At 38.3% G+C, this 16835-nt stretch overlaps 1 pseudogene; it reads right to left on the minus strand.

Annotated features, from left to right (window-relative positions):
• Positions 1-12739: 12739 nt before the first annotated feature.
• Positions 12740-14958, minus strand: LOC127489072 (inducible T-cell costimulator-like; annotated as a pseudogene).
• Between the last annotated feature and the right edge of the window lie 1877 nt (positions 14959-16835).

The following is a 16835-nucleotide window of genomic DNA, read 5'->3' on the forward strand; positions in this document are numbered from 1 at the left end:
GGCCATTTGGGGGGTGAACCAACGGAAAAGGAAGACCTTTCTCTCTGTCTCTCTCTCTCTCACTGTCTAAGTCTGCTGTCAAAAAAATCTTTGAAAAAAAAATGGATCAGCCAAACTCAAACTGGCACCCATGTGGTATGATGGCACAGTAGGCAGAGGCTTAACCTACTATACCATAGCCCCAGCCCCTTAAGTTAGTGCTTTTTATTCCTAAGAAATTATTATATGGTTATTTATCTGAAGTACACTGGTGTACTTTTTATCTCCATAGATTTCCTTCTCCTAACATTTGTATGTATTATAGACAACAGGCTGTACTTTGTCTCTTGAAACTGGCTGCTTTCATTTACCACAATATTTCTGATGTCCGTTCATATTGTCGCATGTGCCTGTGTTTCATTATTTTCTTTTGTGGAATAGTACTACCACATTTCATTTATTCGTTATCATTTGATGATTATTTGGGTTATTTCTGCTTCCCGGTGAGAGTGAATAATCATACTATGAATATAGATGGATAGGATTTTTATGGATATATTTTTATTTCTCTTGGGTATATGTCTGGGAGTAGAATTGATCTGGATGATCAAGACAACTATATTTAACATTTTGAGGAAATGGCAAAAATACCTACACTATCTTATAATCACTCCAGCAATATCTGAAAATTTCAGTTTCTGTGTACCTTCTAATATCTGTTATTGTATCTTTATTATACATCCTTGTATACATGAAGTGGTATCTTGGAGTTTTGGTTTCCATCTCCTTAATAATTAATGACTAATGAACATCTCTCCATATATTTGTGGCATTTCTGTATCTTTTTTAGAGAAAATTCTGTTCAGATCTTTTACTCATTTTTAAAACTGGATTTTTAGTCTTTTCATTGTTAATTTTTATGTGTGTTTTACATATTTTGAATATGTGTTCTTTTTCAGCTATATCATTTTCAAATAGTTTCTATCAGTTATCTTTTCACTTGCTTGATGGTGTCCTTTGAAAAACAAAAGTTTTTAACTTTGATAAAGTCCTGTTCATTAAGTCTTCCTTTTATTGCTTGTGCTTTTGGTATCATACCCTAAGCCAGTGTGAAGAATACTATCCCTATGTTTTCTTTCTTTCTTTTTTTTTAAGATTTGTTTATTTGGAAGGCAGAGTTACAGAGAGGCAGAGGCAGATAGAGATAGAGAGAAAGAGAGAGAGAGAGAGAGAGAGAGAGAGAGAGAGAAAGATCTTCCATCTGCTGACTCAGTCCCCAGATGCCCGCAACAGCTGGAACTGAACCCATCTGAAGGCAGGAGCCAGGAGCTTCTTCTGGGTCTCCCACATGGGTGCGAGGGCCCAAGGACTTGGGCCATCTTCTACTGCTTTTCCCAGCAGAGAGCTGGATCAGAAGTGGAACATCTGAATCTCGAACTGGCGCCCATATAGGATGCTGGCATTGCAGGCTGCAGCTTTACCCACTACACCACAGCGCCAGCCCCCTTCTGTTTTCTTTTAGCATTTTTATAGGTCTTTAATCTGTTTTGACTTAATTTTGTATATGCTGTGAGGTAAGGGATTACAACATTTATTTGTATGTGGATAACACAGCATATTTGTTGAAAAGATTTTTCTTTCCTCCATCAAATTATCTTGGCACCCTTGTTGACACTCAATTGACCAGAAATATATGGGTGTGCTTTTAGGATCTTAATTCTCTTTTTTTCTTTTTTTATTTTATTTAATGAACATAAATTTCCAAAGTACAGCTTATGGATTACAATAGCTTCCTCCCCCATAACTTCCCTCCCACCCACAACACTCCCCTCTCCCACTTCCTCTCCCCTTCCATTCACATCAAGATTAATTTTCAATTATCTTTATATACAGAAGATCATTTTAGCATATATTAAGTAAAGATTTCCAGTTTGCACACACACAGAAACACAAAGTGTAAAATACTATTTGAGTACTAGTTATAGCATTAATTAAACACCTAAGAGTAATTGTGTATTTCTTTTATTTTCCCTCCCACTCACACCCCTCCCATCTCCCACTCCCTCTCCCATTCCATTCACATCAAGATTCATTTTCAATTATCTCTATATACAGAAGATCGATTTAGTATGTATTAAGTAAAGATTTCATCAGTTTGCACTCACACAGAAACACAAAGTGAAAAATACTATTTGAGTACTAGTTATAGAATTAATTCACTTTGGACAACACACTAAGGACAGATCCCACATGAGAAGTAAGTACACAGTGACTCTTGTTGTTGACTTAACAATTTGACACTCTTGTTTATGGCGTCAGTAATCTCCCTAGGCTCTAGTCATGAGTTGCCAAGGCTATGGAAGCCTTTTGAGTTCGCCGACTTCGATCTTATTCCAACAGGGTCATAGTCAAAGTGGAAGTTCTCTCCTCCCTTCAGAGAAAGGTACCTCCTTCTTTGATGGCCCCATTCTTTCCACTGGGATCTCACTCACAGAGATCTTCCATTTAGGTCTTTTTTTTTTTTTCCAGGGTGTCTTGGCTTTCCATGACTAAAATACTCTCATGGGCTCTTCAGCCAGATCCAAATGCCTTAAGGGCTGATTCTGAGGCCAGAGTGCTATTTAGGACATCTGCCATTCTATGAGTCTGCTGTGTATCCCGCTTCCCATGATGGATCATTCTCTCCCTTTTTGATTCTATCAGCTAGTATTAGCAGACACTAGTCTTGTTTGTGTGATCCCTTTGACTCTTAGACCTATCTGTGTGATCAATTGTGAACTGAAATTGATCACTTGGACTAGTGAGATGGCATTGGTGTATGCCACCTTGATGGGATTGTATTGGGATCCCCTGGCATGATTCTAACTCCACCATTTGGGGCAAATTCTCTTTACTGAACTATGTGTTTATCCTTAGGCAAATACCTCAGATTCTTGATTACTGTAACTTTTTAGTAAGTTTTAGAATAAGGAACTATAAATCCTACAACTTTATTCATCTTTCTGAAGATTTCCTGGGGTATTCTGGGTCCCTTGCATTTCCACTTAAATTTTAGGATTGGTTTGTCAGTTTTTTAAAGAAAGTATCTGGAATTTTAATAGGGATCCTTTTGAATCTATACATTAATTTGAGGAGCAATGCTGTCAACAGGTCTTTCTGTTTACTGGAAAACCATTAGATATCTTTACACTTATTTTGATCTCTTAAGATTTTTTAACATTTTTACTTTAAGGTATAGAAATATAACTTTTTCTTTTAACATTTATTTCTATGTATTGATTTTTGTTGATGCCACTTTAAAAGAATTATTTACTTAATTTTCAAATATTGTAGCCCATATATTGGTAGCATATTGATATGCATTTGATCTTTGTACAGTATATTGGTCTCATATTCTACAATATGTTGACCCCATTTAATAGATCTAATAGCAATTTTGGCTGATTTCTCAGGATTTTGTATATTCAAATTCAAGTTCAGAGTTTATCCATGTTATTGAGTTAATTTCATTGACTACTTCATGTCTTTTGACCCATATCTTCCTGTTCTTATTTTATTCTTCCTTTTTGATGTTACAATTTCTGCCTTTGGCCAGAGATTCTTCCTTCATTTATATTTTCAAACATTGTAAATGTACTTCTGTTAAATCTTTGTCAGATGGTTTATTTTTTTTTTAAGATTTATTTTATTTATTTGAAAGACAGAGTTTCAGAGAGAGGTAGAGACAGAGAGAGAGAGAGTTCTTCCATCCAATGGTTCACTCCCCAGATGGCCACAACAGCCAGAGCTGTGCCGATCCTTAGTCACAAGCCAGGAGCTTCTTCCAGGTCTCCCACATGGGTGCAGGGGCCCAAGCACTTGGGCCATCTTCAACTGCCTTCCTAGGTCATAGCGGAGAACTGGATCAGAAGTGGAGCAGGGGAACTAGACCAGCACCTATATGGGATACCTGCACTTCAGGCCAGGGCTTTAACCCACTGCACCACAGTACTGGCCCCTGTCAAACTGTTTCAATTAAACTAATTTTACATGGAATGATAGAATTTTCTGACTGTCAATTGTTCTTTCTGTTCGATAGCTTTTTTTTGTTTAAAGATTTATTTATTTATTTATTTGAAAGTCAGGGTTACACAGAGAGATGAGAGGCAGAGAGAGTGAGAGGTCTTCCATTTGCTGGTTCACTCCCTAATTGGCTGCAATGACCAGAGCTGCACCAATCTGAAGCCAGGAGCCAGGATCTTCTTCCTGGTCTCCTATGTGGCTTTAGGGGCCCAAGGACTTGGGCCATCTTCCATTGCTTTTCCAGGCCACAGCAAAGACCTGGATCAGAAGCAGAGCAGCTGGAACTTGAACTGGTGCCCATATGGGATGCTAGCACTACAAGCAGCGACTTTACCCACTATGCCACAGCACCTGCCCTGATACCTTGTTTGTATTAGATTTTTGTGAATTTTGGTTTGCAGGCCTATTTTGAGTGGGAGGTTTTATGAGCTTAGTGTTCTTTTTATTTGACTTTGCTCATTACTCCCTATGATGATTTTTCAATTACCTGCATCTGATTCCCTAACACTCCCGTCCATAGGTTTTATAATGACAGTTTGATGTTCAACCCAGAGTATTACTGGGTATTGGTTTACACATTCAGCTACTGCATTTTCTTTCTTTTTTAAAGATTTTGTTTGTTTGTTTGAAATACAGGGTAACAGAGACAGGAAGAGAAAGATCTTCCACTTCTTGATTCATTCCCCAAATGGCCACAGTAGCCAGGTTTGGGCTATACCAAAGCCAGGATCCAGGAACTCCATCCAGACTTCCATCATGGGTGGCTGGGACCCAAGTGCTTGAAACATCTTCCACTGCTACCCTAGCCTGTTGGCAGGAAGCTAACTTGGGAGCAGAGCATTTGGGACTTGACCAAGCACTCCTATATGAGATGCTAGTATTGCAAGGGGTGCCTTAATCCACTGCTCCACAACCACAGCCCCCACTGTATTTTATTTCAGGTGAGCAGGAGCCCTGAACCAGCCTCAATGTCCCATGTACTCTTTTCACGACCAACGCACTGTGGCCGGCGCACCGCGCTGATCCGAAGGCAGGAGCCAGGTGCTTCTCCTGGTCTCCCATGGGGTGCAGGGCCCAAGGACTTGGGCCATCCTCCACTGCACTCCTGGGCCACAGCAGAGAGCTGGCCTGGAAGAGGGGCAACTGGGACAGAATCCGGCACCCGGACTGGGACTAGAACCTGGTGTGCCAGCGCCGCTAGGCAGAGGATTAGCCTGTTGAGCCACGGCGCCGGCCATCCCATGTACTCTTTCCTTCCCATTTCTATGAAACGTATGTTCTTATCTCACTGGAGCCCCACCTCTGGCTACCATCATTTCTCTTTGGGTCCAGCATGCCAGTAGCCTCAGCCCTACACCCTGCTTTGAATTTCTTTTTCTATGTTGGGTCATGGAGGTTTATATCTTATTTCTGAGCCTGGTTATGCTTTTTGTTTTCCATTTTATATTTCATATACAATGTTTTCTGTTTTGAGTAGCTGCTCTACTTCTGATCCAGCTCTCTGCTAATGTGCCTGGTAAAGCATCAAAGGATGGCCCACGTGCTTGGATCCCTGTGCGCACATGGGAGACCTGGAAGAACCTCCTGGCTCCTGGCTTCAGTCTAGCTCAGTCCTGTCTCTTGCAACCAGAGGATGAAAGACATTCTCTCTCTCTCTCCCCCTCTCCCTCTCTGCCTCTCTCCCTCTCTCCCTCTCTCCCTCTCTTTCTGTATGTTATTCTTCCCTTGAAATAAAACTTTTTTAAAAAATGAATATTTCTCCAGTGGATTTTCCCCCAGCTCACAGGAAAACCCTTTCAGTTTCAACTAACAGTTGAATATTTACTTGCTATATTACATTTGCTATGCTGAACATTTTACCTATTTTATTCAATTACAGCAACCCTACAAAATTTATATGATTGTCATTGTATAAAAGAATAATTTGAATCTTAGACTGTTGAAGAACTTGTCAGTAGTCAGTAGAATCAGTATTCAAATGTGGGTATATATTATTTGAGTCTGAGCTTTAAATCACTTTTTTATGCTTTTCTATGCTAATTGAGAGAAGTTTGCATTATATTCTCATCTCCTTTCTGACAGATTAGTACAATTTAATTATATTTTCATACAAAAAATAAGAAATTAGAGAAGGGAACAGACTGCATGATTTCCGCATTTGTCAGAAATTCAGCTTGTGTTTACTGTAATACAGGATTTCAGAATGTGTTTGAGGAACATTCCCTGAATTGCTGGGATTTTTCCTAATAAATTATCATTTGCGCTATTGTTAATGTTTAGGAGGTGGTGATGAGAGACTTTGTTTTTCCCCATTCTTCCATTTTTATTAATATGATATTTGTAGATGACTTACAAAGAGGCATACTTGTGATTTTGTGGCTTTGGTATATTTTTTTAATGTTAGATTAATCACAATAACTTTTTACAATCTAAGGGAAAGCATCAATTTTTCCAAGTTAATATTTCAGACTCTTGGTATCTGTTGTGCATGTAATCACTCTAAGAAATGAGACAGACATACTTTACAGAAGGGTAAAAGATGGTGAGATTTGTCATTACTGAACTGAGTAGTATATTGAGAAGTTTTAGCAACATTCCAAATACAGGAATTTGTGGGTGAATTATTAAACTTAAATCTCATGCCTTGCCTGCATTATTAACTAACTAAAATATGCCCATTATTTACTTAGTAGCAATTGTTAGTCCAGTAAGAAAAAAAGGAAGCTATGCAAGCTTTCAACCTATACTAGGTGATTGGACTTATAGCTGAAGAATAATAATGACTAGGGGAAAGTGCTGTACCTCAATGTGTTAAATATCTGGCCTGCAGCACCAGCATCTGATATGGGTGCCAGTTGTAGTCCCAGCTGTGGTACTTCCAATCCATCTCCCTGCTAATGGGCCTGGGAAAGCAGCGGAAGATGGTCCAAGTACATGAGTTCCTATACCCTCATGGGAGACCCAGAAGTTTCTGGTTCCTGGCTTCAGCCTGGCTAAGTCCTGGCTCTTGCAACCATCTGGGGAGTGAACCAGAGGATGGAAGATCTCTCTCCCTCTCCCACTCTCTGTCTCTCCTCATCTCTCTTTATAACTCTGCCTTTCAAATAAAATAATAAATTTTAAAGAATAATAATGACTGTATAAGAGTAGTGCTTATTTAAGCTTGCAAGAAATCAAGAATTAAGATAGTGAGTATTACAGTCAGGTGATAAAAAGGACATGTGTGCATGCCAGTGCTTTACTAGGCTGATTATAAATGAGCTTTTGTGTTGGCTTGGAGTGAAACATTGAAGGAATACAATTTTAGTTAGATTTTTAGTTATGAAATAAGTAAGGAAGTATAGAATAATTCTTCATGGGTTGCAACTCTTTGATGAAATGAATTTCCTCTATGCCTTTCCTCTAATTGTGGAGAGGGTTTATTGGAAATCTCAAGTTTGAGCTACTCAGACTCTGTATCCCATTTCTCTAGGGCCAGCTCAGCCCTTCATCCTGTCAAAGCAGGTAAAACAGAACAGGTTGCAATTTTCTATAAAGGGGTCCTTGGGATGAAGCATTTTAATGTCTATAAAGAGTAGACAAGACCTTCATTTTTAAAGACTCCCATGTAACATTTCAAATGGCATGGATATTTCTTGGTGCCTTTGCCAAAATTAATAGATTTGGGCTACGGAATTGGACGAAAGCTAAGCATTTAGGCCTGCTTATCAACCATTAACATTTTACTAAGTTTATTTTAGCTGACTTGCCCTAAAACTATCACATATTTGAGTAAATAATACCTTGAAAAGAAAGTCCATTAATTTTTAGAACTGTGTCACTTCAACATAGGAAGAATACAGATTTACAAAAATATCATTTTAAAAATTAAGAATCATGCGTTATGGTCAAGATAATACATCAGATTGGTATAGTTTAACCATTGTGTTTAAAATTTTGGACTCAGTCTGAGATTGAATTGCCTTTATGATTTCAATTAGCTATTCCAACCAAGAACCCTGATGAAGAGATGGCACAGAGTAACTGGAATATAATAAAGTGCCAAGTATGATTTTTTGGAGTCTTCTCATGCTTTGAGAATAGGAATATCTTAAGACTTGATAAAATGGTGCTATTTTATATTTCCCATTTGACTACTTTAAAAGGTTCATTGTCTTTTAATTAAACTATAGGGGGAAGAGCAGAGATTAAAAGACATAGTTCTTAAAAAGGGATGGCTTTAAATGCAAGTTACATGAGTGACAACAACCCACTAAAACAAGATGCAGTGCAGCAACAAATATTTTTCCTTGAAGGCTCCTCTTTTCTGACTTCCACAGTAATTTGGAGTTAATTGGTGCAGCTTCTCAATACAAGACTTTGTGTTTTATGTTCTTTGATTCTTCCTTCTATCTCTTTCAGCTGCTCTTTTATCTTCCCTTTCATGTAGTGCAATACAGCTTAGGCAACTAGATGTAATAATGATGTAAACTAGTTTAGGTGAGAAAGTTAGATCAGCATGCAGATAGCATGAAAACAATGCACACTAACCATTGCCAATTTGTGTTTGCTTAGCCTTTGCTTGGACTGTGTACATGCTAAAACTATAGGTTCCTGTAAAATCAATAGATAATGCTAGCAAAACTATTATCACTCTCTCTTCAGGAAATTGGCTAATAATAGAGAACCTCATGAAGTTTGGTATTAAATAATTTTAAGACTTGCGAGAATCTTTCCTCTACTATCTTACATAACTGAATAGAAATGTAGAGGTATCAGGCAACAAAAGTGTGACTATCAATGTAATTATAGAACTTCCCATCTCTATAATGTCACCTTAGGGTGGTACAGGATGGGGAACACCCAAGAGACTAAAGATTGGTTAAAAGTGAGTGAAAACTGGCAATAAGAAAATGCCTACTGAACATATGATTGGAGCCAATTTATGAAAATCTATGTTTTATAAGTGTTTTCTTACCATTATCTTTGCAAAAAAGATAATGAACTTAGAAATAAAGTAATATTGGGTTGTAGTATTAGCAAGATAAATGAACTTTCATAAAGTTACACAGGAAAATATGTACACATTATATACCTTATGCCATATCTAAGCTCTTTGCCTCATCCTTTGCTCAAATATTGCATATCCAATGGGTAATATATGTATTTATATTTAATTCAGAACCCATTACTTTTATTACTACTATATACTAAAAATCAAGTCAAAGACACATTGCATTCTGATTTCCAAACAGATAGTATATAGCTGAAAAATAGACTAAAGCTATAATAAAATGGGAAAATGGGTTCATGAAATTAAAAGAAAGCTTAAAATACTCAGGGTGTCAATGAGTAACAAAATATCATGTAGTAACCATGGAGATGATGGCTTTATTTGAAGTGAGGGGAGGGAGGAGAAAGCTAGAAGGAGGCAAAAGCACAATTGGGTCTAAAATTGAATTTCTCTGATAAGGCATTTCAGAAGCAGCTTGTCTTATTCACTCAGCAGCAAAATAATCATATGCACTTTAATAATCTTTATTTCACAGGAGCGCATTGCCAGAGTAACAGAATGTAAGCAGAGGAACAGCACCTTGCAGATCACAAAGGCAAATTTGTGGAAAGAAATTTCACTGAGTTTCTCTTTTTCTTGCCAGGGTAATAACGGCTCTTATTTTTCCTGCACTATTTAATAATCTCACATAGACATTCTTTTACCTTTCCCTTTTTCATATCTGTTCAAACATGGACTATAGCATAAATCAGGAACTGTCAAGCTCAGTGGGCTAAGCAAAAAACAGATGTTATATCTTTAGCATTTTTATATAATTATTTTTATTGCTATTTTACCACTGTCTCCAACCCTTCCAACCTTATTGTTGTTTTCTTCTCTCCATAAACCAATCTGATGATAATATTCCAAGAAAGAGGGCTTAAGGTGGGAATTGGTATTCAGCTATATTAATCTGTATTTATTAACTAAGCTTGCTTGCATGAAGATTTTAAGGAGGAGATGGTTGCAACTGAGGCATTATTTTTAGAAGGAAGTAAATTGAATTATAGCAAGTGGACTAAAATGCATTCAGGCCAGAAATTCATTTACTGAAAAAATAATGATTTCTTTATACTCATGAACACACACTCAAATATACACACACAAGGAGGGAAGTTAGAACCAAAATACCATAGGACACAGAATCTAATAAATTGGCCTTTTTTAATATTAACAAAATGAAAGTTTCCAGTGCTTTTTTTTTAAAGAGTGTAAAAACTGGAGATAATACTATGCCTACTAAACATCTGATTGGGGCCAATTTATGAAAATCAATGGTTTATAAATGCTTTCCTACTATTATCTTTGCAAAAAGCTATAGCTTGTAAAAATGAATTTAGAAATAAAGTTATATTGGACTGTAGTATTAGCAAGATAAATAAATGAGCTTTCATGAAATTACACAGGAAAATATGTTTACATGATAAAGGTTTGACTTCCACCAAGAATTTTAAGTCAATTCTACCTCTTAGTTTTAACATGCCCTCTGAATGCAAATCTGTGTAGTTTATATAGTTCTTTCTGTGGGTATGAAGGAAAAGTATCACCCACAAAGTAAACTGTGCATGGTTTCATCCTAACATATTCTGAACTTTGATAAGATTTATTAAAATGTAATTTTTAGAAATTATTCTTTCTTACCAGGTAAATCTTGCACAAATACCAAAACTTAAATTCATAAAGCTACCCTAGAAATAGTTAATGGCAAAAGAAATAGTAAAATTTGAAAATGCCAAGCAAAAACATGTTAAAACAGCAAATTACAGGGAAAACATTCCACAGTGTTGTAGCTAGTGTGTTTCTGATGCTCGTGGAAATGGGTCGTGTTGAAATACTAAGATTTCTGATATTCAAGAGGAATTTCAAACCCAAATGCTGTGGAAGTCAAAGCCTGATTCTCATTAAGCACAATTCAGAGTTCTAGAGATTTTCAAACCCAGCAGACTCTATTTTAGATTGTTTCTCCGTATTACAAAACCATTGATTTAAAATCAGATCCTGAGTTTCATTCTACATAGAGTCACTTTATTTGGGGCTTTCTGGGAGCCACTTTGATGGAAAATCAATAAAAACAAAAACAAAAACAGAGACTAGCTACTGTGCTAAGTGTCCTATCACACTTCCAAGGGGAAGGAGTCAGGATGCAACTCCCTTCATATGATCAGGAGAGAGGGGCTTTCAGAAGATTATCTGGGGAGCATAAATAGTGACTCCTGCCATGAGTCAGACTTTTTTTTTTTTTTTTTTTTTTTTTTTTTTTTTTGACAGGCAGAGTGGACAGTGAGAGAGAGAGACAGAGAGAAAGGTCTTCCTTTTGCCGTTGTTTCACCCTCCAATGGCCGCCGTGGCCGGCGCGCTGCGGCCGGCGCACCGCGCTGATCCGATGGCAGGAGCCAGGAGCCAGGTGCTTTTCCTGGTCTCCCATGGGGTGCAGGGCCCAAGCACCTGGGCCATCCTCCACTGCACTCCCTGGCCACAGCAGAGAGCTGGCCTGGAAGAGGGGCAACCGGGACAGAATCCGGCGCCCCGACCGGGACTAGAACCCGGTGTGCCGGCGCCGCTAGGCGGAGGATTAGCCTAGTGAGCCGTGGCGCCGGCTTCATGAGTCAGACTTGAATCTGACTCATGCCCAAGACTGGCCACGTGTTTTGAAAGTGGAATGACAAAGAGATGGCTTTTTTAAGTGACCTGTATTCTTAGAGTTTGTAAGAACAATTGTTGCTTAAGTTTATGTCATGGAACAGAGGTGGTCCATGTGCACAGGAGAGATGATACAGATTGTCTTAGACCCATCTACCTGACTAGAAAGTGTCAGTGATGCCAAAAGTCAAGTGAATTACCATCTTTTCTAGCATAATAAGTGAAGAGAGAGCTTAACTAAATCAGATTATCTGCAGGTACCTGTCACATCCTATTTCTCCTGTAAATAGTCAACCTACATTAGGATTGAATTGGGAAAAAAAGGTAGCTATAATTTTGATTATTGAAAGTTTTTATTATTTTACTAAGATTAGATGTGCCAATGGTGTATTTTGATTACCTGTTAGTGAAGAAAAACATCAACTCTACCCTAAATTTCAAGAACAGACATGGGAAGCCCCATAGAATAAATTAAAAGACATTCTGAATGTCAACAGTAAAGTTTCTTTATAATAAAGAAGTTTTTCTTTTTCAGCCTTATGAGTGTGTGTGTGTGTATGTGTGTGTGTGTGTTGGAAAATGGTGATCTTGAAAGAATAGAAAAGTTTGGTGTTGGGAAAAAACATTGCTAATTTCTTTTGATCCTCAGATTATTACCTCTGGCTCTAGGGCCAGTAAATCAATGCTTTATTCTTGGCCCTGTCCATACTTCAGTGAGAAGGTACTAAAGTCAGACAAAAATCATAGTTATCAGGAACATTTTCATTAGATTATTTTATCCATGTAATCTTTTCTCTTCTTTAGAAGCCCTTCTACAGCTTTACTTGATTTAATATCTCCCTACTCTCTGTTTTTGCCCAGAGCTCAAGTAACGGAATCAAAATCAAGGAGAATTGATTAACCTAAAAACTCGATCAGATTTTTACTAAGTATCTGAACATTCCTGATAGTATTTTTAAGAAAGATTTATTTACTTATTTGAAAGGCAGAGTTACAGAGAGGCAGAGGCAGAGAGAGAGAGAGGGAAAGAGAGAGAGAGAGAGAGAAAGAGAGAGAGGTCTTCCATCTGCTGGTTCTCTCCCCAGATGGCCGCAATGGCCAGAGCTGAGCTGATCCAAAGCCAGGATCCAGGAGCTTCTTCCAGGTCTCCTACATGGGTTTAGAGGCTCAGGACTTGAACCAGTTTCTACTGCTTTTCCAGGCCATAGCAGAGAGCTGGACTGGAAATGGAGCAGCCAGGACTTGAACCGGAACCCATATGGGATGCTGGCATTGCAGGTGGCGGCTTTATCTGCTACAGCACAGTGCTGGATGTGCTTTAAAGAAAAAAAAATGGCTGCTTTAAAGAAAAAAATAAAATGGTTGTTTTACTGCATTGCTAAAAGTAGGCCTAGACAAAGGGATTTCTTCCCAGTGAGGTCTGTTTGTTGAGTGCATATGAGATGGACTTTCTATAAAGCTAGTTGCAAGAAGGTGTTTGTTCTGAGAAAGAAGCAGCACCAAGGAAATCTGTGCAAATCCTGCTGGCTTTTAGAGTCACAGAATGAACAAAACATGAGCAGGAGATGGATGTGGTCCAATCAAGTCAAGTCAGACTCTAGTCGAGGAAACAAGGGACTCTCACTTCAAGTTGAGGGGACCCGACCAATGTGTGCCATGCCCAGGTGCCTGAGAGTTCTGTCAGTGCATATTTTTTAGCTGTGTTCACTGCTGCTATGAACACGTACTCACTATTTGGGTCATGCACACTTGATTGATATTTCTCTTTTGTAAGCTGAAAAATAAATATGCATTCAAAAATGTAGACTACTGCAAAAGCTGCACATCCTATGGGTAACCAGAACTTCACCTGGCAACAGAGCTTGTGATTCCTAAATATGCAAATATTCTCCTCTGAGAATCTCTACTTGAAAAGGAGGAGGGTCAAAAATTGATAGTTTGCAAAAGTAATAGCTGGCATGAGAACTGTCCAAATTATATAGGAAAAAAGAAACTGTTGTTGAATAATTGATATTGACAGAATTTCAGAGCCTTAATGGACACCGTGTTTCCACTCTCCTTTGTCTGCCTGAAGTCACAGAGGACTTGCCTCCCTGTCAGCAGCTGCATTTTGAATTGCAGGACAATCTCGGGGTATTTGCATAAAGTTTGAACACCTCCATTCTGAAATGTAAACATCTCATACTTGGCAGAGTCATTGATGTCTCCTTAAAGCGATTCCAACAAAGCCAAGGAAAGGTTCATGTGTCTGGAGTTCTCTGCTGAAGACCTCACTGCCAAGCCCCATCTTTGGGCTTTAAAAGCTGTGGCAGGGGCCGGCGCTGTGGTATAGTGGGTAAAGCCACCACCTGCAGTGCCAGCATCCCATATGGCTGTAGGTTCCAGTCCAGGCTACTCCTCCTCCAATCCGGCTCTCTGCTATGACCTGTGAAAGCAGTAGAAGATGGCCCACATGGGAAACCCAAAAGAAGTTCCTGGCTCCTCATTTCGGATTGGCGCAACTCTGGCCATTGTGGCCAAATGGGGAGTTAACCAGTGGATGGAAGACCTCTCTCTCTCTCTCTCTCTCTCTCTCGGACTCGGACTCTCCTTCTTTCTCTGTGTAACTCTTTCAAGTAAATAAATGAATCTTAAAAAAAAAAAAAGCTGTGAAAGACTAGTTACAAATACTGGCAAATTTTCAGATTTCCTTAATTGATACCATCTTTAATTTACATTTACAGAAAAGGTTGTTTTTTAAATCTAATTATAATGATCTACTTCTCAGCAATTTCCCTTTTATCTCTGTCATTTTATTATTGTTCTGACCAAACTACTGATTTCTTTTCACAGTAATGACAATATATTTTATATTGTAAGGTGTGTATCACTTTTAAACTTTCTTTTCTTTGAATTTAGGCATATCACTTATGAGCATCTTTAGTATCTTAACTGAAGGCAGTACTTACACTGTGAAGCTGAGTCATCAGCTTCCTCAGAGTTCTATAAGTTGTTCTGATGAAGTTCATATACAAAATTTTTCAGGGCTATCTTTGTCCAATGTAGTCATTCACAAGTACCAGGTAATATACTTAGTACATTTCTTGATTGTTATGGAACTTTAAATTTCACTAGATTTAAAAGTTAACATATTTTGAGCTAATTCTAATAAGCAGCACAATCTTTGACTTATAATTTTATTGTTTTTTAAAAAATATTTCTTTTTTAATGTATTATAATAGTCTACTTTTCACTAGCTTTCCCATTATCTCATTGCCTGTCTATTATGACTCCTACTGAATTGCTCATTTCTACTCACAGTAATCACTTTATTTCATAAAAATCCAACATGTTTTTATTACTGTCTTTAAGATTACCATCACCTGTATTTTTCTTTAATATCCCAGTGTATTCCAGACCTTCCACTGTGAATTCATGGCCATGTTGGTTAAGTGTTCATTATGAGGTCATGAACTCCATCAAAATTCTATAAGTTGTGCTAGCAACCGTCATGCACACATGTTTTCAGAGACATTTTAGACCCACATGATAGTCACTCTTTTCAGGTACTTTTTTAGGCTCCTTTCAGGTTCTTTTCTATATTTCATGAAATTCTAAACTTCCCATTAATATATGAAAGTTTCAATAGAATGAGTTAAAATCCATCTATTTTAAAGATTTCTCTGATAAGTGTATGATCTTCATTTGATTTACATTTTGTGAAAATAATTTCATTTTCCTTTTTTAAGGTAATTGTTATCATTTCCAGTAATTTCCCTCATATTTGCTTGTCATTCTGCTACTACTTCTAGAAAATAATTGTTACTTACCCTGGTCACAGTGTATTTTCTTTCTTTCTTTTTTTTTTTTTTTTTGACAGGCAGAGTGGACAGTGGGAGAGAGAGAGACAGAAAGGTCTTCCTTTGCCATTGGTTCACCCTCCAATGGCCACCACAGCTGGCGCGCTGCAGCTGGCGCACCGCACTGATCCGATGGCAGGAGCCAGGTACTTATCCTGGTCTCCCATGGGGTGCAGGGCCCAAGCACTTGGGCCATCCTCCACTTGCACTCCCTGGCCACAGCAGAGAGCTGGCCTGGAAGAGGGGCAACTGGGACAGAATCCGGCACCCAGACCGGTACTAGAACCTGGTGTGCTGGTGCCGCAAGGCGGAGGATTAGCCTAGTGAGCCCTGGCATCGGCCAGTTTATTTTATTTCATAACACCTGGATCCTCTTTTTATGTATTTATTTTTTGTGTGTGTGTTTGAGCTTATATCACCTATATGTATCCTTGGTATCCCATTTAAAGCTAATCTAACCACTGTGAACTTGAGGCCATCTTGGTTGTATTTTTTTAAAACTTTTATTTAGTAAATATAAATTTCCAAAGTACAGTTTATGGATTACAATGGCTTCCCCCCCATAATTTCCCTCCCACTTGCACCCCTCCCATCTCCTGCTCCCTCTCCCATTCTGTTCACATCAAGATTCATTTCCTTTCTTTTTTTTAAATGTTTTTTAACTTTTATTTAATGAATATAAATTTTCAAAGTACAGAATATGGATTACAATGGCTTCCCCCCATAACGTCCCTCCAACCCACAACCCTCCCCTTATCCACTCCCTCTCCCCTTCCATTCACATCAAGATTCATTTTCAATTCTCTTTATATACAGAAGACCAATTTAGCATATATTAAGTAAAGATTTCAACAGTTTGCTCCCACACAGAAACATAAAGTGAAAAATACTGTATGAGTACTAGTTATAGCATTAAATCACAATGTACAGCACACTAAGGACAGAGATCCTACATGAGCAGTAAGTGCACAGTGCCTCCTGCTGTTGACTTAACAAATTGACACTCTTGTTTATGGCATCAGTAATCACCCTAGGCTCTTGTCATGAGCTGCCAAGGCTATGGAAGCCTTTTGAGTTCACCAACTCTGATCATATTTAGACAAGGTCGGAGTCAAAGTGGAAGTTCTCTCCTCCCTTCAGAGAAAGCTACCTCCTTCTTTGATGACCCGTTCTTTCTGCTGGGATCTCACTCGTGGAGATCTTTCATTTAGGTTTTTTTTTTTTCCCCCAGAGTGTCTTGGCTTTCCATGCCTGAAATACTCTCATGGGCATTTCAGCCGGAT

Source organism: Oryctolagus cuniculus, unplaced genomic scaffold, assembly GCF_964237555.1.
Source record: "Oryctolagus cuniculus unplaced genomic scaffold, mOryCun1.1 SCAFFOLD_40, whole genome shotgun sequence".
Taxonomy (NCBI): Eukaryota; Metazoa; Chordata; class Mammalia; order Lagomorpha; family Leporidae; genus Oryctolagus; species Oryctolagus cuniculus.